The sequence below is a fragment of the Gopherus flavomarginatus genome, chromosome 20, assembly GCF_025201925.1.
Source record: "Gopherus flavomarginatus isolate rGopFla2 chromosome 20, rGopFla2.mat.asm, whole genome shotgun sequence".
Classification (NCBI taxonomy): Eukaryota; Metazoa; Chordata; order Testudines; family Testudinidae; genus Gopherus; species Gopherus flavomarginatus.
In genome coordinates this window covers 13299328-13324580 of record NC_066636.1, presented here as the reverse complement: position 1 = coordinate 13324580, position 25253 = coordinate 13299328, and the positions used below count along the sequence as shown (strand labels likewise).

The following is a 25253-nucleotide window of genomic DNA, read 5'->3' as shown; positions in this document are numbered from 1 at the left end:
AAAAACAAAAGCAGAAACAAACTTTTGTGTATACAGTGTTTTAAAGCAAGACGGGTAAGCATGGCAAAGCTGCTAAAAAAATTTATTACTCACCCGAAAAAGTTGGTAGTTTTGGGGCATAACACCCTTATTTCAGGCCGCTAAAAGACACCGTAAAAGCTTAAGCAAAAAGCAGGTTTCCGCTTGGCTTGCGGATCAAGATGCTTACGCTTTACATAAACCTGCAAGGCTTAAATTTAAAAGAAATAAAACAGTGGTGTCTAATGTGGATACACAATGGCAGGCAGATTTGGTTGATATGGCCGCCTATTCTAAAGACAATGACAACCGTAAATATATTTTAACAGTGATAGATATTTTGTCTAAATACGCCTGGGCGGTAACCCTAAAAAATAAAACAGGAAAAGAGGTGGCAGAGGCGTTTTAAAGCTATTTTTTCAAAGGGGCGCGTGCCTCAAAAATTACAAACAGACCGAGGAAAAGAGTTTTTAAACAAAGCTTTAAAAAATTTGTTTAAGCAATATGGAGTACACCATTTTGTTACCAATAACGAAGTTAAAGCGGGAATTGTGGAGAGGTTTAACAGAACTTTAAAATCAAAAATGTGGAGGTATTTTACCGCCCGTAACACCTTTCGCTACATTGATGTGCTGCAGGCCTTCATAGACGGTTACAACAGAAGTTATCACAGAACTATTAGAGGGCGCCCAATTGACGTGACAGAAGCTAATGCGCTAAGCGTGTGGAAAACCGTCTACGGGGGTAGTTTTAAAATAAAGAGGCAACGTGTGGTTTTTAAAAAAGGGGATCACGTAAGAGTATCTAAAACGAAGGGCACTTTTGAAAAGGGCTATCAGCAAACCTTTACCGATGAAATATTTATCGTGTCAGGGTTTTATTAAGAGGACAAAGACCGGTGTATGCATTACAAGATTATGAAGGGGAGGAAGTTGTGGGGTCTTTTTATCCTGAAGAATTACAAAAAGTAAACCCTAACCAGGACCGAGTTTACAAGGTAGAAAAAATTTTAAAAAAAAAAGGTCGGGGAAGAAACAAATATTTCTTTGTAAAATGGAAAGGTTGGCCTAAAAAATTTAATAGTTGGGTTAAAGCGTCTCAAGTGCAGGACCTTTAATAAAAAAATGACTGAACAAAGTTTTTATATGACATTACCAAGCAACGCCTCAGCGGGGGCTTTTCCTCAAAATACTAGTTCCAATTTTACAATACAACTAGCCAAGCCTTTAAATTTAATAGGGCGGTGGGATGTCGCTTTATCGGAAATTCATTATTGTCACTCTTGGAACACGCTTCTTTTCGATACAGCATTTACGTTAGCATCGGAAAAAAAAATTCGAACCTACTACATGGATGCCGGCTATTATTCGAGCATTCACCATTTAATAGAAGTCATCAACAAGAATATAGACAAAGATGCCGAAAAACCAAATGCCTACGTTATTTACAACCCTGTGACTAGAAGGGTTCAGCTAAAACCAAACGATGGAAAGTACTTTTTTTCCACAGGTGGTAAATTGGCAACAATACTGGGAATGCTTTCAAATCATCCGTGTAGGATTGCACCGTACCCCGCAGACATTACGGGGGGTTTTAACTCTTTATACGTGTACACCGACATAGTGGAACATCAGTTAGTGGGGGACTACTATGTGCCGCTGTTGCGCTGCGTTCCCATCCGTGGTAGCAACAACGAATTTGTTACAATAACGTATGACAAACCGCATTACGTCCCCGTAAGTAAGCAGCACATCGGAACCATTACTATTGAAATAAAGACGGATCAAAATAAACACGTTTCATTTAGTTTTGGAAAGGTAATTGTTAAACTACATTTGCGTCCCAAAAAAGCTGAAGAATGGTAACTATGAAAAAACTACGGGGACCCCTTTTTGTATAGAAACTACTACAAGGCCCAGGCTGGCTATGGCTTACCAGGATATCAAGGATTACCCGTTATGTACGGGGCAGGTTTAGGAGGAATATTTCGCAGCCTTTTTAGAAAAGCCGTGCCACTTTTAAAAAGAGGTTTTGACATTATTAAACCCCACATGAAAACAGCCGCGAAAAATATAACCAGAGACGTCGTAAACCACGTATCTAGCGCAGTTATAAACAAAATAGGAGCACAGGAAGGTTCCGGTTTAGTGGTAATGAGAAGAAAAAGAGCAGCGTTGCGCCAGCCCTTTAAAGGCCCACCTAGACCCTTTAAAAAAAAAAAAGCTGTGAGAAGAGGTCTTAGCCATATACCAAAAAGGCGTCCTAAGAAGAGGAAGCGTCGCGCTACCAGCGATAAAAGGGATATATTTTAAAATGGCTTTTATTCATTGTGGCTCTGACGAATGCACCAAATCGGAGCTGGATTTATTTCAAATAGCCCCCACACAAACCAGTATTGAAAATAGCTTTTATGTAGAGGTGCCTCCTTTGGCCGCTTTAACGGTAAATGCCCTCTTGAATTTTTTATTTCGGGACATGGGGATCATTACTTAGACCTTAACAACACGCTGCTGTACGTGTGCTGCAAGGTGACAAAAGAAGACGGATCAGACATTGATGATGGTGCCCGGGTGGCCCTAACAAACTACCCCATCGCCACTCTTTTTAACCAGCTGGATGTTACTTTAGGCGATCGTCTTATTAGCCAGAGCAACAATTGTTACCCTTACAGAGCCTTAATAGAGCTAATTTTAAACTACAGCCATGACACCCTCGCTACTCAGTTTTCGACAGGCGGATTTTATAAAGACACGGCAGGGGGCCACGAAAGCACCCTTTTGGTCGGCCAGGCCAATGAGGGGTTTATACGCAGGGCCGAACTAACGGCCGGCAGCAGGAAACTGGATTTGTTGGGACCTTTACACAGCGATTTGTTTTTTCAAGAAAAACTACTGCTAAACGGCGTGGATTTAAAAATCAAACTAACACGTAGCAAAGATGTTTTTTGCCTTATGAGCGGCACTGCCAACGAGAATTATAAAGTACACATTATTTCGGCGTCCCTGTTTGTAAAACGTGTAAAAGTAACCCCGGGGGTTCGTTTGGGGCACGCTGAAGCTTTAATGACCGCCAACGCTAAGTACCCCGTAGACCGGGTAAGCATAAAGGTGTTTAGCATACCGGCCGGCAGTCGTGTCAGTAACCAGGAAAACCTTTTTTTGGGGCAGCTACCCAAGCAGCTAGTAATCGGTTTTATAGATAACGACGCCTTCAGCGGCAGCTACGTTAAAAACCCTTTTAACTTTAAACATTATAACATTAATTTTGTGGCCTTGTATGTGGATGGCGAACAGGTGCCAGCAAAACCCCTACAACCCGATTTTGAAAATGGAAACTGCGTGAGAGAGTACATGCAGCTCGTGCAGGCTACTGGAAAATATGTAAAAGATCGATCGCTCTTAATTAACCGCGATGAATTTGCCCAGGGCTATACGCTGTACGCCTTTGATTTGACCCCGGATCAGGAGTGCGCCGACCATTATTCTTTAATTAAAACTGGAAACCTGAGAGCGGAAATTCGGTTTGCAACGGCTTTGCCCTCTACGGTTAACATGATAGTGTATGGGGTTTTTGATAACGTGCTCGAAGTAAATCATAGAAGAAACGTTCTGTTTGACTATATGTAATCATGAACACCGTGCAGCTACGAGATATTTTATCAAAGGACCCTTCTTTTTTAGATGTTTTTTCTAGCGATTTGCTTCCGAAAAGTTTTGTGTCCGGAAGACCTTTGGGGCTTATTGTTAACACCCACCCCCATAAGTTACCCGGGGAACATTGGCTGGCCCTTTATTTACCGAAACGGGGGCCCGGCGAGTTTTTTGACTCCTACGGTTTTTCCCCAGACAGTAACTTTTTCCCTAAGTCTATTATGACTTTTTTAAACCGTAACTGTGATAAGGTTGTGTTTCATCAGAGACAACTACAGGACCCCCTAGCTGTAACCTGCGGTTATCATTGTATTTTTTTTTTAAAACAACGTAATAAGGGTTTATCTTTTGATTGTATTTAAAATTGTACTCCGATGATTTAGCAGAAAATGACCGCTTGGTGGTGCGATTTGTAAAAGGAAAAAGACCCGGCATGCCAGACCTGTTTTAAGCATGTTTCAACATGTTCAAACGTGTTTATCTTGTCGTGTGTTTAAAGAGCTGCATCAATAAAACACAATTTTTAATTTTGTTTACGTTTTTTATTTTACATTGTTAACCAGTCAATTTTTCGTTTTTTAACAGGGACGCTTTTAAAAGAGGCGGTGTTACTTGTGGCCTTGACCGGCTTTAGCCCTATTTTTAGACGCTCTAAAAATTGTTTATTGGTAACATGCCCTACGACGGTCGTAGGCACGTTTAGCTCTGCCAAGGCTTTCATAAAAACATGCCACCCTTTAGGAGCCCTCTTGTTAGCGAAAGAATAAGAGCCGGTTACCCCCCTGACTAAATCAAGCATGTGAGACCCCTCAATCGCCTTCCCCCGGTACACAAAACGGCCATTATCAGCCCAAGAAGACACATCTTTACGTTGTTTAAGCTTATTTAACAATATTTCAGCTTTTTTTTTATAGCGAGGATTTACCCCCTCCAACACCTCCTGAATAACAAAGTCCGATACATCCCCCTGAACGTTAGGAGGTTGAAACTCCTCTTGCTCTTGCTCTTGCTCTTGCTCTTGCTCAGGGGAAAAAAAAAGGTTTATTTTAGTCTTTTCCATTTCACCACGCTTGGCCAATACCAGGTATTTTTGCAGGACCGCCTCGTAGAGTTTAGCCTTTTCGTAGTCGGATAAACCGGTTCTTTGAAGAATGTCTTTCATTTCTGAATCCAACTGGCGACTGGTTGTGGTTCTGATATTTTCTTCACCGCTAGAAGCCCGCTTTATTTGTTCTAACTGGTGGCTAGGAACAAGGTACATTTTTTCGGCGTATTCCATTATCTGTTAATTAAAAGGCTTGACAGCAGGGGGAGTGCAAAGCTTAACAAAGGGCCAATAAAGCCACCAGTTTGTTTTACAATAACCTTTTTTTCTTTTCAGGGATAGCTTTTTATCGCTTAGCTTTTTAATAATTTTTCGTTTTTTTTAAGGATGCTTATTTGTCGAGGTTTTAAAGGAATGTTTCCTTTAAAGTGTTAAGCGCTATTTCTGAGATGGCCGCTACTAGGTCGTCAGACGCCGTACAGAGAATAGCCTTTCTTTGTGCGGCTTGGCTTTGATAAGAAATTTTAAAAGAGCCAGGTTTTTTTGCACACGGTAAGACATGTTTGTTCGGGAGGTGATTTTTTTTAAAATGGAGGATTAATAAAAAATAACTATTTTTTATGGGTTTTTTTAAAGGTGTATGCACAGGGCCAGTCTGGGGGGAAAAGACCTGTTCTTAACCTGAGGTTTTCGGGCGTTGAAGCATTTAAATCCACCAGCAGATACCCGTAGGGGTCTTTGGTAGCGTCCTCAAAAGCCTCCAAAAAAAATTGTGTTTTACCAGGGTACATTTGCCGGGCCAAAGTGGTGACTTGTAGTTTATCGCGGGGGGTTTTTAAAAAGAACCATATATTTAGTATTTAAATTAATTGTACGGCTTTTTTTTCCCTGACAAAACATATTTTGCACAATGTACATAATACTTAAGTTTTTGTGGTGTACGTATTTTGTAAAGGCTTTTTCAATTTCACCACTGTCAGAAGCAGACTCCATTAGATCATCTATAATAACCATATTCACTTTATTACTAGGAAATAAATGTTCATCATTAAAAGTATTAGGTAAACCTTCCAAAAATGTAATACATGAAAATTTTTGCAGCAACTCTGTATACAGCGGTTGCCAACAGCTATAACACCACACAATATTTTCAGGCATACATGATAACAGTTTATGACCATTTTCTAACAACTGTTTTATAAAATATGATTTTCCAGAATTTGAGGGCCCACAAAGCAAACAGGAAAAGGGATGAACAAACTGAACGTGGTTTTTCATAATAATTAATACCCGTACGGCAAAGTTTTAAAAGCCTCCTCGAGGGCTCTTTTGTCGTAAATGACTTTTTGGGTTTTTTTTAGAGTTCTTGTTTCTATTAACCAGTGTTTTTTTACCCTTACGATTCCTGGCTGCTGTATTACGATTTCTTTTGGGTCCTCTCCCGCGGGGTAATCCCAGACAAGTTCTTTTAAGCTTTCAAAATTAATTTTTTCACTGTTTCCTGAGTTAAGTGTGATTCCTTTTAATTTCATACAGGTTTTACCGCTGGACAGTTTGTACCCGTATGTTTTAGGTCCCGCGGACACAAACTCCACAATGTGTTCATCTGGGGTATTTCGCTAGTTAAATCTCCTAAATAATCCCCTAGGGGGGGATTCCACTCCCCTTCTTTACTTACAAAAATTACAGAATCCGTATCATGATAAAGACACCGCTGCTGTAAACGATCTAACAAGCGGTAGAGCTCTAACCGAGCATAAGCGGTGGTAAAGCACGCTATAAACACGTTAGTGTTGCTGGAATGGGTGCAGTGTTCTTGTTGCGTACTTCCAAGACACTACGGCTGTATCATCATCGATAAACTCGCACGATGACACATCGTAATAAGGTACAAAAACGTACTTAAAGAGCTCGTCCCGGGTCCGTTACTATACTAGTGTTAGTCAAATTTGTTCGCTGACCAAATTTTCCCCACAAGGAATTTAAAAACAGCTTTGAAATTTGTCTTTTGGCGGGGTTTACCTTAATTTTGTTTAGACGCAGACACACACCTTCTTTTTCACGGTACTCTTTAACGTACTGTTCTTTTTTAAGCTTGTCCGTACACAGTGAGGAAACCCCGAGGCCTCTTGTTTTTGTCTTAGGTGTGTTTTAATATAGTCTGAAAACAGGGCATCTGAAGAGCGGTTAAATGCCAGACTTCATAAATTTCAGCGATTTTGTACCCTTTGTTTAAAGCCTCCACCAACTCTATTGTGCACCAAGTCCCTGTTAAAGCCCTCTCCTCCTGACTGTGCCCGCAGGGATCCTTTTGTTTTGTTTCTGCACAAAGGGCGCACAGGGGAAACATTAGTTTACCATCAACCCTGTATGGTAACACGGGAAAATACAAACCTCTTGGAGGGTACACTTAACCTTGGCTATGCCAAAGTACTGGCAGATATCCCAAAACCCTCATACACAATAACGGGATGTCCCACCGGGTACTGTTTAGTTTTGTTAACAAATGGGTAGAGGCTGGTAAAATCGTAGTAATGAACCTGCTCCCCGGGCAGCGGTTTGTAATAAAGGCAAATGGCGTTTGTTCTACCACCGTAAAGGGCGTCTCTAGGAACCAGAGGCTGTGGCAGCTTTTTTTCTCGTAAAAAATTTTCCACCCGGTTATCGTTTGCTAGCATGGCCTGCCACTCGTGTTCCCACACGGTCCTTACCTCAAACCCCTGGCTTTTTAATAAATTCAGCCTTAATAATGGTTCGGTTGTACAGCTGTCCGTAGGTTGCCTTAAGCAACGGGTTGTAATCATTTTCGCAATAGCAAATGGGGCACCCGTGAAAAAAAAACACCCGTTAAATTCAAAGGCCGTGGGTTTACCAGCTATAATGGCGTAACCGTCCAAAAAATAGGACCCAGTTTTAAACTCGCACCCTGCAAAGCGTGTTGAATGTAAATATTTTCAGTGTGGGCTACGTACATCAACCACTGAATGGCCGGCGTGAATATCTCTTCTGCTGTTTGTGGTAATTGTCTAACGGCAAAAGCGCTATGGTTTGCGGCTTTAAAAAATTAAACCGGTACATGGCCATGCAAATCGAGGCCAATGTGAGGTGCTGAAAGGGATCTATACACTTAGTAACCACTTCCTCATTATCCTTTCCGGGGTTTTTAACAATTTGCTTTTCGGTCATTTTTATAACTTCGTTTCTGAACCTGGTCGCAAGCCTCTCGCAAAATTTCAACATCTTTTTGACAATAATAGCGTAGTTCTTTTGAAGATCAAAGCTGTTTTGGCGATTGTGCTGGTACCAGTTTAAAATTCTTTTTTTTCTTTCAGGCATCATGTAGTCTACTCCAAAGTACTCTATTTCGGGCATAGGTCCCACATAGTTTTGATTTTTAACGGTGTTAAAAAAGTGTGGAAAGTACCCCTTCGCTTCCTCAAACCCCATAGCTTTGGGTAACTTGCTAAGTTTCATGGGGAGAAAATTTAAAGAATCTATAAATTTAATGGCTAAGTTTACCACCGTCACGCAAATAAGTTTTCCCCCTTGCGTTACGGTGCTAACAGCCATTTTTTCTTTAATTAACTGCCTTAGAATAAAATAACTATCGTAACCTTTAGCGTTATGAGCAATAAAAGTGTATCCCTTAAAGCGCTTGTCTATAAAGGTTAAAACAAACTCGCTAATGCATTCTTCCCCCTTAAATTCCCAGCTAGTTTTTTTATTTAAATGCAAAGCATAAATATAATTTGGCACGTGTACCCCCGTTTCCTGCATACATTCAAAATCATAAAACACATAATCCTTTCCCTCTTCTGGAGACCAAATATTACGCATATAACACTCGTGACCCTCTATGTTGTCTGTTTTTTGATGGCACTGGGGACACTTTTTGCTTCTACACTGGTGATTTTTAACCGTGTAGAAGCCGCATTTATCGCAAAAAATTCTGTTTTTACAATCAACTTTACCGCTGGTCGCCAAAGCGCTGTGCCTTTCTAAACAGTCGTCAGACCTGCAAAACAGCTTACAGCTGGGGCATCTTTTTTTTTCACCGGCCACTTCGAGGCACTCGGCGCTATTACACGTACGGCAGTGGTTTTTACAGGCGTGCTGGTGTTTGTGGCTATAGGGAGCGTAACAGTAGTTGCACAAATACGGGGCGCCTATAAAGGCTTTAATATTTAAAATACCGTAAAAATGTTTGTTATGTAACAAAACAAAAACAGTTTGGAAACGCTGTACACCCCCAGTTGTAAAAAAACACCAATTTCCATTTTCATAATACAAAACGGTAATAGCTACCCCAAGCGCTCTTCGAAAGAGCTCACGTCTGTCAAGCTAATCATTTTTTGGTCCGAAAACCCCAACTCCTGATGAAGGTGTTTGGCCCCCTCTAACAACTGGGCATCTGTAAGTTTTTTATCTGATAAAAGACCCAGCACGCTACCGGCAAAACATAAGTTGTTACCCTGATTATTTAAATCAATTAAATGTTTTCTTTTTTTTTCAATAATTTTACTGTACGTAATAGTTTTAGGGGTCTTACAGACCCAACTCCACCAAGCCTGTTTCTAATAATTGTAACAACCAGGCGTAAAGTTCCGGACCCCACAATCTCTGCATTACTTTGCAACACATTAACGATGTTATTTAAAAAATCTATGGCGTTTAAATTTTCCCAAGGCCTCCGTAAAGAAAAGAGCGGGTGATTTAGCCCCGGGGCATCTAAGCGTAGCTGTACAAAATCTTCAGGACCCACCTGATTATTAATATCATCTAGCAAATTTTGAATAGCAATGTCGATGGCCGCCATGGCTTCTGTGAACCCCGTTACTCTGTCCAAATTAGCAAAACGAAATTCCTGAAAATATTCATATGCGTTAAACTCTCTTCGGGGTCTTATCCAGTGTCTTACACGCTCCAAATACACCTGTGGTGGTGTATCAGGAGCGGGGAAATCTGGACCTTCAGAAGAAGAAGAAGGGGTGGGAGGGTCTATTTCCCTTTCTTGGTTGGGGGGTTGTTTTTTTAAAATAGCTTTGGCTTTTTTTATTCTTTTTGCCAAAAGCCTTCTTAACATTTTAGATTTTTTCCATTTTTTTTTCCAACCCCTTTTTACATTTTTAGGTTTCATGTGTAGTCACCCTCTTCCTTCCCCCTTTAACGCGCTTTCGACCTTTTCAATTAGTGCCCGGGTGTCTGCTATTTTTTGGTCTAAAACAACCCTTTCTTCTGGAAAATTTTGTTTTTGAAATACCTCAAGAATTAGCTTTGAAAACTTTTTATCTATTAAACGCTTTAAAGATGAACAAACACTAAACAGCTCGTTACAAGCAGCAACTGATGCGGCCAGCCCCACAGGAAGATTGTTATTTGTAGCAGGGGTTTTGCGGGTTCCGAAAGCTTGGGGGTTAACTTCTTCACCCTGCTCGAACCCACCCCTAGACACGGTTCCTTCTACAGAGTTGTTTATTTTTAAAGCTGATTGGGTCGGGGAGGCATAGGTCTGTTGAAAACGAGGGGCTTTACCGCCTCCGCCTCGCTTACCATGGTTTTTGAAAGTTGTAGAGGTAGCTTTGGGCGGTTCAAAAGCGGGGGGTCTGAGCCCCTTTCCCCCCCGCCCTGAAAACGGATGCTGTTTTAGAGGTAGACTTTTTGGCCTTTTTAATGCCGGCTGGTTTTGTTCAATAAGGGATTTAGACGTACAGGCTGTTCAAAATCGGTGTGCTTAATACCCTTGCTTCCGACTGCAGCTGCCTCAGAGGGAATTTTTTTGGCCCCTCTTTAAAGGTTGCGGGTTTTGGGCAATGAGGGATTTGGACGTGCAGGGCTGTTCAAAATCGGTGTGCTTAATACCCTTGCTTCCAACTGCAGCTGCCTCAGAGGGAAATTTCTTGGCCCCTTTAAGCGCTCTTCCCTTCAACATTTCTTCTTGAGGAATAACGCTTGATAAGTCTGCCGATACACATAAAAATGTTTTTTAGCACGGGGTTTTTTTTTTTTTACTAACAACAAACATGTCCCCCAAATATATATATTTTAAAAACGTTTTTTGCAATAAGGGGGCTAAAAACCGCGTTTAAGTATAATGTACAAAATAAAGCGCTCTTTTAGTTTACCCCCCCCCCCCTCCCCCCCTTGGGGCTGTACAACGGCAGCTTTTGTACAGTAAAACCTTTAAAAGTTTTTTTTCCTAACAATAACAAACAAACCCCTAAAATGGCACACTATTTCCAACGTCAATTTTTAAAAAACCACATATTTAAAAACAGTTCACACCTTCCTCTGTAATTTCAGGAAAACCTATTGGGTGGTTTTGACTTCCATCTTGTTCTAAATTAAAAAAATAAAATTTTTTAAAACCTTTTTTTCTTAAAATAAATTATACTTGTGTAGCATATTAATTGGCTTACCAAAATTTAAAGCTTCTAGCGCGGCATCTGGAATGTCAAGAAAAAAGTTCTCGTCCTATTCAAAAGAAAAAATGTTGGCTTTTAACTAAGCATAACGCTGTTATAATATCTTGGCGGCCCATACAAATTATAGTAAGGTTTCTTACCATGTTGTTGCTTCCCATAACGGTAGAAGTCTTGTATTAGCAATATTCTTTAACAGCCTTGTTTAGTTTTTTGTTCCCCTATTTATAGGTTTAAACCTGCTTTTTTAAAAAAAAAAGTTTTGCCCCCACACCCAAAATTCTTTAAAAAAAACAGGGTGTGTAAAGGGCACTTTTCTAGGAAAAAAGGCGGGTGCAGTTTTGGGGGGCGCCAAATACTTTAGCTTTAATGGCTAACAATGTTGTTTTTTATAGTAAATGTGTTTAAACAGTTAATAAAAAGCCTTTGTAAATGGTAATATACCTATTACAGCTTTGTAAACCAAAAAGTTTTTAAAAACTGCAACCTGTATTTTTTAAATTTTGTTATATGGCCTTGTTTTTAAAACAAAACTGCTAATTTAAAACTAAACCACCTTAAACTTTTACAAAACTTATTTTTACATTGTTAGTAAGTTAAAAATTATGGTATTACTTTAAAAACACATTTGTAAAACGGAATATAGCTTTTGTTACAGGGTTAAAAAAAAGCCGACGCTCTGGCTGTTTAGATAAGGGCGGGAGGATGGGGGGGGGGGGGGGGGGAGGGAGGAGGGGGAAGGGGGGGGGGGGGTGGTTGTCTAGTCGGTTTTTTAAAAAGGCGGGAAGGTTTTTGGCTACACACTTTAGCTTTTTAAACTCTAATGGTTAAAAAGCTTAGTTTTTAATAGTAAGTAAGTTAGTATGCTTTTTAATACCTGATCTGGCTATTTTTTTGCTTTAAAAGAAGACCTTCTTATGTTTTGTTCTTTTTATTTTTCATTTACTGACTTACAGAGGCTGTTTTGCTGACAGCGCTCTGCTGCAAAAGCCTGCTGTTTTTACTTTTAAAATGTGCTAACTTAAAATAAACCCACGTTAAATTTTACAAAACTTATTTTACATTGTTAATAAGTTAAAAAATTAGGTATTACTTTAAAACACATTTTTAAAACGGTAATTAGCTTTTGTTACAGGGTTAAAAAAAAGCCGAAGGCTCTGGCGTTTAGATAAGGGCGGAGGAGGGGGGGGGGGGGTGGGGGAGGGGGGAGGGGAAGGGGGGGGGGTGGGTGTCTTAGTCGGTTTTTTTAAAAAAGGCGGGAAGGTTTTTGGCTACACACTTTAGCTTTTAAACTTTAATGGTTAAAAAGCTTAGTTTTAATAGTAAGTAAGTTAGTATGCTTTTTAATACCTGATCTGGCTATTTTTTTGCTTTAAAAGAAACCTCTCTATGTTTTGTTCTTTTATTTTTTTAATTTACGACTTACAGAGGCTGCTTTTGCTGACAGCCGCTCTGCTGCAAAAGCCTGCTGTTTTTACTTTAAAATGTGCTAATTTAAAAATAAACCACGTTAAACTTTTACAAAACTTATTTTACATTGTTAATAAGTTAAAAAAATTAGGGATTACTTAAAAACACATTTTAAAACGGTATATAGCTTTTGTTACAGGGTTAAAAAAAAAGCCGAAGGCTCTGGCTGTTTAGATAAGGGCGGGAGGAGGGGGGGAGGGGGGAGGGGGAAGGGGGGGGGGGGGGGGGGTGGTTGTCTTAGTCGGTTTTTTAAAAAAGGCGGGAAGGTTTTGGCTACACACTTTAGCTTTTAAACTTTAATGGTTAAAAAGCTTAGTTTTAATAGTAAGTAAGTTAGTATGATTTTAATACCTGATCTGGCTAGTTTTTGCTTTAAAAGAAGACCTTCTTATGTTTTGTTCTTTTTATTTTTAATTTACTGACTTACAGAGGCTGCTTTTGCTGACAGCCGCTCTGCTGCAAAAGCCTGCTGTTTTTACTTTAAAATGGTTCGCATTAGCCTAAAATTAAAAAAAAACAAACCTTTTTTTGTTACAACACGTTAGTTTTATAGCCCTAAACTGTTTTTGCACACTTACCTGTTATTAAAACACCTGTGCCTAAACAAAGGCTATGGGTCTGCAGGTTTCCTTTTCACTTTTATTTGTTAATAGTAAAAAAGCAATCTTTTCTCTAATCCACTAACTCACAAAAACTGCTTAGCTAACGGGCGCTTTGCTTCTTTGTCTTTTTAATTTACTGGTTTACAAAATAAGGGATATATAAACCGCCTGTTACTAAAAAACCTAGGGTGCTTCTGTATAATTTTTTATTACAACACATACAAAAAATTGTTTTTTTCGAGTCCTTATCCTTTTGCAAAACTTAATGTAATTGTAACTTCTGTTTGTTAAAAAGCACGAAAAAGAAGCAGCCTTCTTATCTCTAATTCACTAACTCACAGAGGCTGCTTTGCTAACAGGCGCATTGCTTCTTTGTCTTCCTAATTTAATGGTTTACAAAATAAAAAATATATATACCGCCTGTTACTAAAAAACCTAGGGTGCTTCTGCATACTTTTTATTACAACACATACAAAGGGGGTGTTTTTTTTATTCCTTTGCAAAACTTAAGGTAATTTTAACATGTGTTAAAAATGGTGTATTAGTAAAAGCTTATGGTTTTAACTTTTATAAAAACTCTTTGTAAAAGGGCTACATGGCGGGAAAATGCTAGGGGTCTGTTTCTTTAGATAAGAAAAAAACAGTTAAAAGGGCGGGGGGAGAGAGAAGGGGAGGGGCAAAGGAGGGGGCTGGCTCTTGCTTAAACTCTTGAAACACTAGGATTGGTTGGTTCAGGAAAATGAATTCTATGACGCTGTTGTAAAACCACCTCTGATTGGGCCGATCCAAAAGCGGTGATAACAAGCTGGAGAGTGTCAGAAGCAGGAAATCTCCCTATTCTACAGAAAGACGGGCAAAGGTAACAATTCTCTCTCTTTCTCTTTAATCCTACCCTGTGCTCTCTATCGCTTGCTCTTTCCAAAGCGGACTCTCTCCTCGCTTTTCTTGTCTTGTAACCCGCCCTGATTCTGAATGCTTTTTTACCCTGTGCTTACTAAACAGACTCTGCCTGCTTCTCTCTCTCTGTCTCATTCTGATTCCGCCGCGTGCTCTCTATCTTTGCTCTTTTTAATTAATCTACACTGATATTGAATGCTTTTTTACCCCGGGCTTACCAAACAGGCTTTCCCTTGGTCAATTTTCCTTTTAAAACTCGTTTTTTTCTTAACCTGCATTGGCATTCACTAGTTTTAATGTGTTTTATTTACTAGGGTTTAAACCAGAAAAGCTGCCCTCGTTTTACAAAAAGACTGCAAAGGTAAACATTTTTTAATTTTACCCTGAGCTTTATTGTATTTTCTTAGCCACTTTTTTATAGAGTTTTTACCCTGTGCTTACAGAACAGGCTTTCTCTTTGTCAATTTTCCTTTTAAACCTCGTTTTTTCTTAACCTACATTGGTATTGACTAGTTTTAATACGTTTTATTCACTTTTATTACACTGCCTTAGTACATTTTCTTTTAAACCTAGTTTTTAATGTTTTAAAAGCCTTTTTCTTAGGACCCCTTTACAGTTTTTGGCCATGTGCTTACTTAACAGGTTTTGCTTCAGCAATTCCCCTTTTAAACCTAGCTTGTATTGTTTTTAATATTACTTAATAATATTAAAAAGCTTTTTATAACCTATGTTGGCAGTCAAAAGTTTCAATCCCTTTTTTACCCAGGGCACCCCAAACAGGCTTTGCCTTGGTTAATTTTTTTAAACCTACTTTTTAAGTATTTCCTTATAGTTTTTGCTTATGTCCTTACAAAACAGGTTTTGCTCACTTAATTATCCTTTTAAACTTAGTTTATAATGTTTTTTTCTTAACCTACATTGGTATTGAATACATTCAATGCTTTTTTATTCGGTGCTTAACAAACAGGTTTTGCCGTAGTAAATTCCCTTTATAAACCTAGTCTTCAATATTATTTAACTTTTCTCTTAATCCACCCTGATATTAAATACACTTCCCCTAGTCAAACACACACCACACATTTTTTCAAAATGGCCGACAGCGCCAACCAAAACGGGGGGTGGGAAGGCGGGACAAAAGCCCCTAAAAGGGGCGTGGAAAACCTGTCAAATTGCATGGTGGATGAATACTATCGAGCTTATTACTACTACCATGCCTCCACGCTCCAGACGAGCCCCAGCATGGAGCAATGCAGAGCTGCAGGACCTCATCAGTGTTTGGGGTGAGGAAGCTGTGCAAGCACAGCTGCGCTCCAGAAGGAGAAATTATGATACCTATGGGCAGATATCACAGTCCTTGCTGAGAAGGGGCCATGAACGGGACGCATTGCAATGCAGGGTAAAAATAAAAGAGCTGTGGAGTGCTTACTGCAAAGCCCGTGAGGGAAATCGCCGCTCAGGAGCTGCCCCCACAACCTGCCGTTTTTACAAGGAGCTGGATGCCATACTTGGGTGTGACCCCACTGCCAATCCTAGGAGCACGATGGAGAGTTCAGAGCAGGGAGACGTGGGGGAGGGTGTAGAGGAAGCCGACAGTGAGGCTACTGGAGTGGAGGGAGACACCCCGGAGTCCCAGGAGGCATGCAGCCAGGAGCTCTTCTCAAGCCAGGAGGAGGCTAGCCAGTCGCAGCAGCTGGAAGTTGCTGGTGAGGAAGAAACTGAGGATCGTGCTCGGGGTAAGTAGATTTTTATGTTTTGGGAGAGGAGGGTTTGGGTTATGGCTGCCTGCATGCATGCCTAAAAGTGGAATAGCCCATTGATTTGCTCTATCACGTCTCTGTAATCGGCCTTGGTAATCTCTTGAAAAGTTGCAGCCAGAGCGTGGGCAATGTGCTTTCGCAAGTTTATAGGGAGAGCCACCGTGGTCCTTGTCCCGGTCAGGCTAACTCGTCCGATCCATTGTGCAGCGAGGGGTGGGGGGACCATGGCTGCACACAGGCAAGCTGCATAGGGGCCAGGGCGGTATCCACATTGCTGTAGAAGACCCTCCCTCTCTTCCCAGGTAACACGCAGCAGTGATATATCTGACAGTAGGAAACCCTGTTGAGAATTTAGGGATACTTGAGTGCAGGGCGCCAGGTTCGCGGGTCCCCACCCCCCAGCCCCGCAGTGCTCTCCGGTCTCCCTCCCTCCTTTCCAGCAGGCAGCCAGCCCCACGGTGCACTCCGGTCTCCCCCCCTCCTTTCCAGCAGCCCCGCGGTGTGCTCCGGTCTCGCCCCCCCCCCTTTCCAGCAGGCAGCCATCCCAGCGGTGGTTTCCCCCCCTCAGCAGCAGGCCGGCAGTTCCGCGGACTGCCCCCCCTGCCAGCAGCTCGCCACCTTCATGTTCCCTACTGTCCCCTGTGCAGGCCACCAGCTACCTCCTGTACCCAGTGCAGATAAACCCCAGTGAGCCATTAGTCAGTTCCCCCTCCCAGGTGAAGTCGGGGCAGAAACTCTCACCCCATTGCTCGACATGCCTTCACTTCCCTGGCCTCTCTGTGTTATGTTAGGTATGTGGGAATGATGCTACAAAAAGTCTAAAAACTCCTTCAGTGTGTGATAATAAACAATGTAGCCTCTGTGTATTACGTTTCTATCTGTTTTTTTTAGTGACCTTGACTAATGCAGCCGGATCACCGTCCTCACGTCGCTTGCAGAACTTGAGAAAAAATCCAAGAAAATCAAAAGAGGAGTTGATTAAAGCAGTAATGAATCACTACAACAGAGAAAGTAGGAAGATGCAGGAATGGAGAGAGAAAATGTATGAGTGGAGGGAAACAGAAAGCAGGAGAAAGGAATTGGCTACCAAAAAAACCTCAAAGCACATGATAAGCCTCCTGGCTCGTCAAACTGACACTTTTGAGTCTCTCGTAGCCATGCAGGCAGATCTGTACCGTGGTAACTCACACCCCTCCCAAAGCTCTCTTTCTTGTTCCCCAGTATTTGCACAAAACACCTTTCTCCAGCAGCAAGTTTCTTATTACCCCCAGCTGCCCCCAACACCTGTACCATCACCTTCCAGCCCTGATAACTACAATTCTTACCCTGTGCACTCCACCCCCATTACCCTGCAGCATAGTAATCCTGAAGTGCAGCAGACATTGAACAGTAATCCAAACAGGACATATTCAAACCTCTGAATGTACAGTCCACCACCCTCACCCCCCTGGCCTTTTATGTACTGTACTTTGAATAAAGGATTTTATGGCTTTTACAATACATTTTATTATTGCAGGAAGTGGTAAATATTGTACCCCAAGGTAGAGAGGAGCACAGCAAAGGCACCAAACATTACTGTTGGCTCTCAGCATCAAATTGCTCCCTTAAGGCATCCCTAATCCTTGAAGCCCTTTCCTGGGCCTCTCTAGTAGCCCTGCTCTCTGGCTGTGCAAATTCATCCTCTAGGCGTCGAACCTCGGAGGTCCATTCCTCACTGAATCTTTCACCCTTCCCTTCAGAAATATTATGGAGGGTACAGCACGCGGATATAATAGCGGAGATGCTGCTTTCCCTCAAATCTAGCTTCCCATAAAGACACCTCCAGCGCCCTTTCAAACGGCCAAAAGCACACTCCACAGTCATTCTGCACCGGCTCAGCCTGTAGTTGAACCGGTCCTTGCTCCTGTCAAGCTTCCCTGTATACGGTTTCATGAACCATGGCATTAAGGGGTAAGCGGGGTCTCCAAGGATCACAGTGAGCATTTCGACGTCTCCTACTGTGATCTTGCGGTCTGGGAAAAAAGTCCCGGCCCTCAGCTTCCTGAACAGGGCATTGTTCCGAAAGATGCGTGCATCATGCACCTTTCCAGGCCATCCTGAGTAAATGTCAGTGAAACGCCCACGGTGATCCACAAGCGCTTGCAGAACCACGGAGAAATACCCCTTGCGATTCACGTACTCTGATGCTAGGTGGGGTGGGGACAGAATAGGAATATGCGTCCCATCTATTGCCCCTCCACAGTTAGGGAAACCCATTTGTGCAAAGCCATCCACAATGTCTTGCACGTTCCCCAGAGTCACAGTTCTTATTAGCAGGGTGCGATTAATGGCTGTGCAAACTTGCATCAGCACCATTCCAACGGTGGACTTTCCCACTCCAAACTGGTTCGCCACCGATCGGTAGCTGTCTGGAGTTGCCAGCTTCCAGATTGCAATAGCCACCCGCTTCTCCACTGGCAGGGCAGCTCTCAATCTCGTGTCCCTGCGCTGCAGGGTAGGGGCGAGCTCAGCACACAGTCCCATGAAAGTGGCTTTTCTCATCTGAAAGTTCTGCAGCCACTGCTCGTCATCCCATGCTTGCAGGACGATGTGATCCCACCACTGAGTGCTGGTTTTCCGAGCCCAAAGGCGCTGTTCCACGGTGCTAAGCACGTCTGTTACTGCCACAAGCAATTGAGTGTCTTGAGCGTCAGGCATTTCAATATCATCGTCTGACTCCTCACTGTCACTTTGCAGCTGAAGGAATAGCTCCACTGCCATGCGTGATGTGCTAGCAACATTCATCAGCAAGGTCCTCAGCAGCTCAGGCTCCATTTGTAACAGAAATCTCAGAAATCACGCTGCAGACTCACAATGCCGCCAAACTGCTCGGAATGTGTAGCAAAGCACCACGGGTCGTTGGAACAGGAAGCGGAAAGACCAGCACACTTCCTTCTCCTTCCCACAAGCCACAGCGCAAAAATGGGATGAAGTGTTCTGTGGGATAGCTGCCCACAATGCACCACTCCCAACAGCGCTGCAAGTGCTGCAAATGTGGCCACACTGCAGTGCTGGTAGCTGTCAGTGTGGCCACACTGCAGCGCTGGCCCTACACAGTTGTACGAACACAGCTGTAACTACCAGCGCTGCAAAACTGTAAGTGTAGCCATGGCCTAACTCCAGATTCACTTCTGAGACATTAGACAGACTTTCAGAAACTTCATTCCCAGACACACTGCTTTCTTGAACAGACAAACAGCTATTACCCACCAGGTTAGACTCCCCCTCTCCCTGACTATAGCAAAACTGGTTAAACACAGAAAACTGCTCTGAGTAATACCACATATCAACATAGTTATAAGCTGGATTTTCAAGAGGATACAGTTTCTGCTGTTCTTTCCTTGCTTCTTTGACTTGGAGCTGAAGTCTGGCAGTTTCTTGTTGCATCTTGTGAGTCTCCTGTTCCAGCTCCTGTTGCCTCTGTCGAGCTTTCTCCTCAGCAGCCAGTAATTCCAGACGCCCCTTACGAGCTTTCTCCTCTCTCTTCAGCCTCCTCCTTTCTTTCAGCAGCTTCTACCTCCAGCTGGGCCAAGGCTTGCTTCTCTCTCATTCGAATTTCTGCCAGTTTTTGCTCATGTTCAAACTGCAGGCTGTCCATCAGGGCTTGCAGTTTCATTGCTTTTGCTGATGCCTTCTGTCTCTTGGTCACTGATCTTTAATCAACCAAATTCTCAATCCCAAATCTCAAATTTGGATAGCGTGGGATTCTGACTCAAAGCCTAATTGACCTGGTTCTGTGGATCCTTGCACGTCTACGCCACTGTGACGGTGCTGCTCGTGGGAGCCAGCTGAGGTCACTCAATCAGGGTGAACTGCAAACAAAACAGGACAGACAAATCCCAAATGCTGGTGGTTAGTTCAATACTTAGATTTACCAACCAGCACAAAAGAGCTTCTATAGTTCCTCACTGGTCACTTAGAAGTCCAAACCATGCAGTTCCCTTAAAGTGCCAAGCCTTAGGCCTCCGTCCAGACACACCTGTCAAACATATGATGATGATTACTGAAAATCTTACTTCATAATATAAAAGAAAAGGTTCTTCCAATCCCAAAGGATCAGCCACATACCCAGATCCAATTACAACTTAGATCTTACCCAAAATACACGCTTATAGCCAATACTTATTAACTAAGCTAAAATTTATTAGTAAAGAAAAGAGAGAGAGTGTTGGTTAAAAGATCCATATACAGACAGACTTGAATTCAATTCTTGAGATTTAGATACATAGTAAAGGTGAGCTTGTAATTGCCAAAAGTTCTTTTAGAAATAGTCCCTACGTTATAGTCCAATTTCCAGATTCAGGGTGGCTCCAGTCAATGACTGGGGATCTCAATCCTTGTGGCTTAAAGTTTCCCCCTCTTGAAACCCAAAGCAGATCTGAGATGAAGAAGGATCGTATCCCAGGCTTCTTATACATTTCCCGCAGCCTTTCGGCCTGAGAAAACAATAGGTTTAACTCCTTCTCCCAAACATCCTGGCCATTAGCACAGAGTAATTTATCCATTAAACAGTTGAGATACAGGTTACCATAACTTTCAAAGAGATATATAGACAATAAAACTATTTCACTCTAGTATGATCTTAAATGCTAATACTCCCTTTTTTTGATCTTTGAATTAAAACTAGAGCAATAGACAAGACCTGTTTGCTGACATCCCAAGACCTGAGTAAACCTCTACCCTTCTACGTCCAACAATGCAGACTTGCATTTCAAAGCTTTATTCATTTATATATCTTGCTAACCAGTCCTTAAGGTTCACCCATGGGTCAGGTCAGTCGGTGAGGTGAGTTACTTAACTCTTTCTGGCCCTATCACCTTTCACTGAGATATTATATTATACTCATAACACCACAGGTGGGGCACTGGCTTCCCTCTGCAGCTCCGGGAGGGGAGTGGGGAGTGGCAGTTCAAGCGGGGGCTGGGCTCTGGGTTCCCTCCCTAGCTCCATGAAGGGCCTGGGGAGCGGAGGTACCAGAGGGGGTGAGGCACCGTCTCCCCTCCCCAGCTCTGGAAGGGGCCTGGGCAGTGGCAGTTCGAGCGGTGGTGGGATACTGGCTTCTCTTGCTAGCTCTGGGAGGGGCCTGTGGATTGGCTATTCGAACGGGGGAGGGGCGCTGACTTCTCTCCCTGGCTGTGAGAGGGGCCTGGGCTGCGGCAGTTGCAGCAGGGGAGGGGCGCTGACCCCCCTCCCCAGCCTGTGAGAGGACAGGGCAGCAGCCATTCCAGCGGGGGCGGGGCGCTGCCTCCCCTCCCCAGCTCTGCGAGGGGACTGGGAAGCGACAGTTCCTGCGAGGCTGGGGTTCTGCCTTCTGTCCCCAGCTCTGCAAGGAAACTGACCGATGGCCATTGGGGAGGGGATAGGGCTCTGCCTTCCGTCCCCAGCTCTGCGAGGTGAATGGGGAGCGGCCATTGCCACGGAGGCGGGTCGCTGGGTTCCCTCGCCGGCTCTGCGAGGGGACTGGGGTGCAGCCGTTCCTGTGGGGGCAGGGCGCTGCCTTCCCTGAGCAGCTCTGCGAGGGGACTTTGGAGCAGCCGTTCTAGCGGAGGCGGGACACTGGGTTCCCTCCCCAGCGCTGCGAGGGAACTGGGGAGCGTCCGCTCCAGGGGGGCAGGGTGCTGGGTTCCCTCCCAAGGTCTGCGAGGGGACTGGGGAGCGGCCTTTTGTTTAGAGGCGGGTCGCTGCCTTCCCTCCCCGGCTCTGCAAGGGAACTGGGGAGTGCCCGTTCCAGTGGGGATGGGGGGCTGCCTTCCCTCCTGTTGCTGGTACAGACAGTGCCCGAGGCCAAGCAACAGCGGTTCGTGGCCCAGTGTGCTCAGCTCGAATAAAAACACCAGGGTGGAGAAGCAAAGCACAAGTTTATTTGAGCTCAAATAAGGTGCAAGGGAGAATACAATCTCAAATCCTGCACACACACATAAGCGGCTTTTCCCTTTTTAAATTCTTTTTCTTCCCCCCTCCTCCTTTCCCTGTAGGTAAGCGCAGGTGCATTAAGTAACCTTGGCTGCAACAGCTCGTTAGTAAGTTTTCCTTCTGCCAGTTATCTTGTCCTTCAACATGGAGGCCTTATTACTACTGCTTCAGACCGGTTTGACCTGTGCTGCAACTGATAGCTTTCTAGGTCGAGCAGAGTTCAACATGGAGGGGCTTTGGTTCGCTTTGGCCTAGAACAGGAGGGCTTCATCGACATTCGTGGCCTTCCACCCACCCGAGTTACCTAGGGTTATGCCTAGTGACACCAACACTCCCTAGTTCTGAGAGGGAACTGGGGAGCCGCCTTTTCCACGGGGGCGGGGTTGTGGGTTCCCTCCCCAGCTCTGCCAGGGGACTGGGCAGCCGCCGTTCCTGCAGGGGCGGGGCCCTGGAATCCCTCCCCAGCCCTGCGAGGGGATTTTGGAATGGTCGTTCCTGCGGGGGTGGGGAGCTGCCTTTACTCCTCAGTTCTGCCAGGGGACTAGGGAGCGACTGTTCCAGTGGGGGCAGGGCACTGGATTTCCTCCCCAGCTCTGCGAGGGGACTGGAGACCATCCGTTTCAGTGGGGGCAGGGCGCTGGGTTACCTCCCTGCTCTGCGATGGGACTGGACAGCGAGCATTCTAGCGGGGGCGGGGCATTGGGTTCCCTCCCCACTTTTGCCAATGGACTGGTGAGCAGCCTTTCCAGCGAGGGAGGGGCGCTGGGTTCACTCGCCATTCTTGCTAGGGCACTGGGGAGCGGCTGCTCCAGCGGGGGCGGGGCGCTACCTTCCGTCCCCAGCTCTGCAAGGGGAATGGGGAGAGGCCGTTCCAGCGGGGGTGGGGGCTACCTTCCCTCTCAGGCTCTGGGAGGGGACTGGGAAGCCTCCGTTCCAGTGGAGGAGGTGCGCTGGGTTCCCCTCCCATCTATTCCAGCAGACTTGGAAGTGGCTGGTCCAGAGGGTGCGGGGCAGTGCCTTCCCGCCCCTGCTCTGCCAGGGGACTGGGGAGCCGCCGTTCCTGCTGGGGCGGCATGCTGAATTTCCTCCCCGCCTCTGCGCGGACTAGGAAGCGGCAGCTCCAGCAGGGGTGGGGCGCTAGATTCCCTCCCCAGCTCTGCTAGGGGACTGGGGAGCGGCCGTTCCTGCGGGGGCATGGTGCTGGATTCCCTCCCCACCTCTGCCAGGGGACTGGGGAGAGGCTATTCGAGGGGGGCAGGGCCCTGCTTTCCCTCCCCAGCTCTGCTAGGGGACTGGGGAGCGACCGTTCCTGCGGGGTCAAGGCACAAGGTTCCCTCCTCAGCCCTATAAGGGGACGGTGTAGCCGCTGATCCAGCTGGGACGGGGCACTGCCTTCCCTCTCCAGCTCTGCGAGGGGACTGGGGAGTTCCAGTTCCAGTGGGAGAGGGGCGCTATCATCCCTCCCCGGCTCTGTGAGGGGACTGGGGTGCGGCCATTCCTGCGGGGGCGGGGTGCTGCCTTCCCTCCCCAGCTCTGTGAGGGGATTGGGGAGCGGCCGTTCCTGTGGGGGCGGGGCGTTGTCTCCTCTCCGCAGCTCTGCGAGGGGACTGGGGCGCTGTCTCCTCTCCCCAGCTCTGCGAGGCGACTGGGGTGTGGCCGTTCAAGCGAAGTTGGGGTGCTGGGTTCCCTTCCTAGCTCTACCAGGGGACTGGGGAGCGGCCGTTAAAGCGGGGGAGAGGCGCTACCTTCTCTCCCCAGCTCTGCGAGGTTTCACGGAGTACCCGGGCGATGCTCTGGAACTGCTCCCCACAAAGCCAGGCAGGACTTTGGGAAGCCTCCTCTCCCTTGGAGCAGACTTGTTCAGGGCAAGAAGCTCACATCTTTACCTCCTTTGTCTCTCCTTGGAGCGTTCAGCATCCTCTGCCCATCCGTGCGCTTCCCACAGCGAGTCCCCCCCAGCAGGGTCCTGAGGAAGCCACAGGGTCCTGCACCCCCACTTTGCAGTCAGATGTGACTTTCAGCCAGCCAGTAAAACAGGGGTTTATTTGATGACAGGAACAGGGTCTAAAATAAAGCTTGTAAGTACAGCAAACCGAACCCCTCGGCCAGGTCCATCCTGGGGGGCAGTGAACCAGACCCCCACGTCCTCCCTCAGCCAGCTCCAGCCTAACAGAAAGAGAAAGAGTGATCCGAGTAACTATAGGCCTGTTAGTTTGACATCTGTAGTATGTAAGGTCTTGGAAAAATTTTGAAGGAGAAAGTAGTTAAGGACATTGAGGTCAATGGTAATTGGGACAAAGTACAACATGGTTTTACTAAAGGTAGATCGTGCCAAACCAACCTGATCTCCTTCTTTGAGAAGGTGACAGACTATTTAGACAAAGGAAATGCGGTAGACCTAATTTACCTCCATTTCAGTAAGGCATTTGATACGGTTCCACATGCAGAATTATTAGTCAAATTGGAAAAGATGGGGATCAATATGAGAATTGAAAGGTGGATAAGGAACTGGTTAAATGGGAGACTACAACGGGTCGTACTGAAGGGTGAACTGTCAGGCTGGAAGGAGGTTACTAGTGGAGTTCCTCAAGGATCGGTTCTGGGACCAATCTTATTTAACCTTTTTATTACCGACCTTGGCACAAAAAGCGGGAATGTGCTAATAAAGTTCGCGGATAACACGAAGCTGGGGGGTATTGCTAACACGGAGAAGGACCGGGGTATCATACAGGAAGATCTGGACGACCTTGTAAACTGGAGTAATAGTAATAGGATGAAATTTAATAGTGAAAAGTGCAAGGTCATGCACTTAGGGATTAATAATAAGAACTTTAGATATAGATTGGGGACGCATCAGTTGGAAGCAACAGAGAAGGAGAAGGACCTTGGGGTATTGGTAGATCACAGGATGACTATGAGCCGCCAATGTGATATGGCCGTTAAAAAAGCTAATGCGGTTTTAGGATGCATCAGGCGAGGTATTTCCAGCAAAGATAAGGAGGTGTTAGTACTGTTATATAAGGCGCTGGTGAGACCCCACCTGGAATACTGTGTGCAGTTCCGGTCTCCCATGTTTAAGAAGGATGAATTCACACTGGAACAGGTTCAGAGACGGGCTACTAGGATGATCCGAGGAATGGAAAACCTGTCATATGAAAGGAGACTCAAAGAGCTTGGCTTGTTTAGTCTAGCCAAAAGAAGGCTGAGGGGGGATATGCTTGCTCTTTATAAATATATCAGAGGGATTAATATTAGGGAGGGAGAGAAATTATTTAAGCTTAGTACCAATGTAGACACAAGAACGAATGGGTATAAATTGGACACTAGGAAGTTTAGACTTGAAATTAAACGAAGGTTTCTAACCATTAGAGGAGTGAAGTTCTGGAACAGGCTTCCAAGGGGAGTAGTGGGGGCAAAAGACATATCTGGCTTTAAGATTAAGC

The 25253-nt window shown here is 44.7% G+C and overlaps 1 pseudogene; it reads left to right on the top strand.

Moving 5' to 3' along the window:
• Positions 1 to 25253, top strand: part of LOC127037821 (zinc finger protein 436-like) — a 714289-nt pseudogene that overhangs the window by 333685 nt on the left and 355351 nt on the right.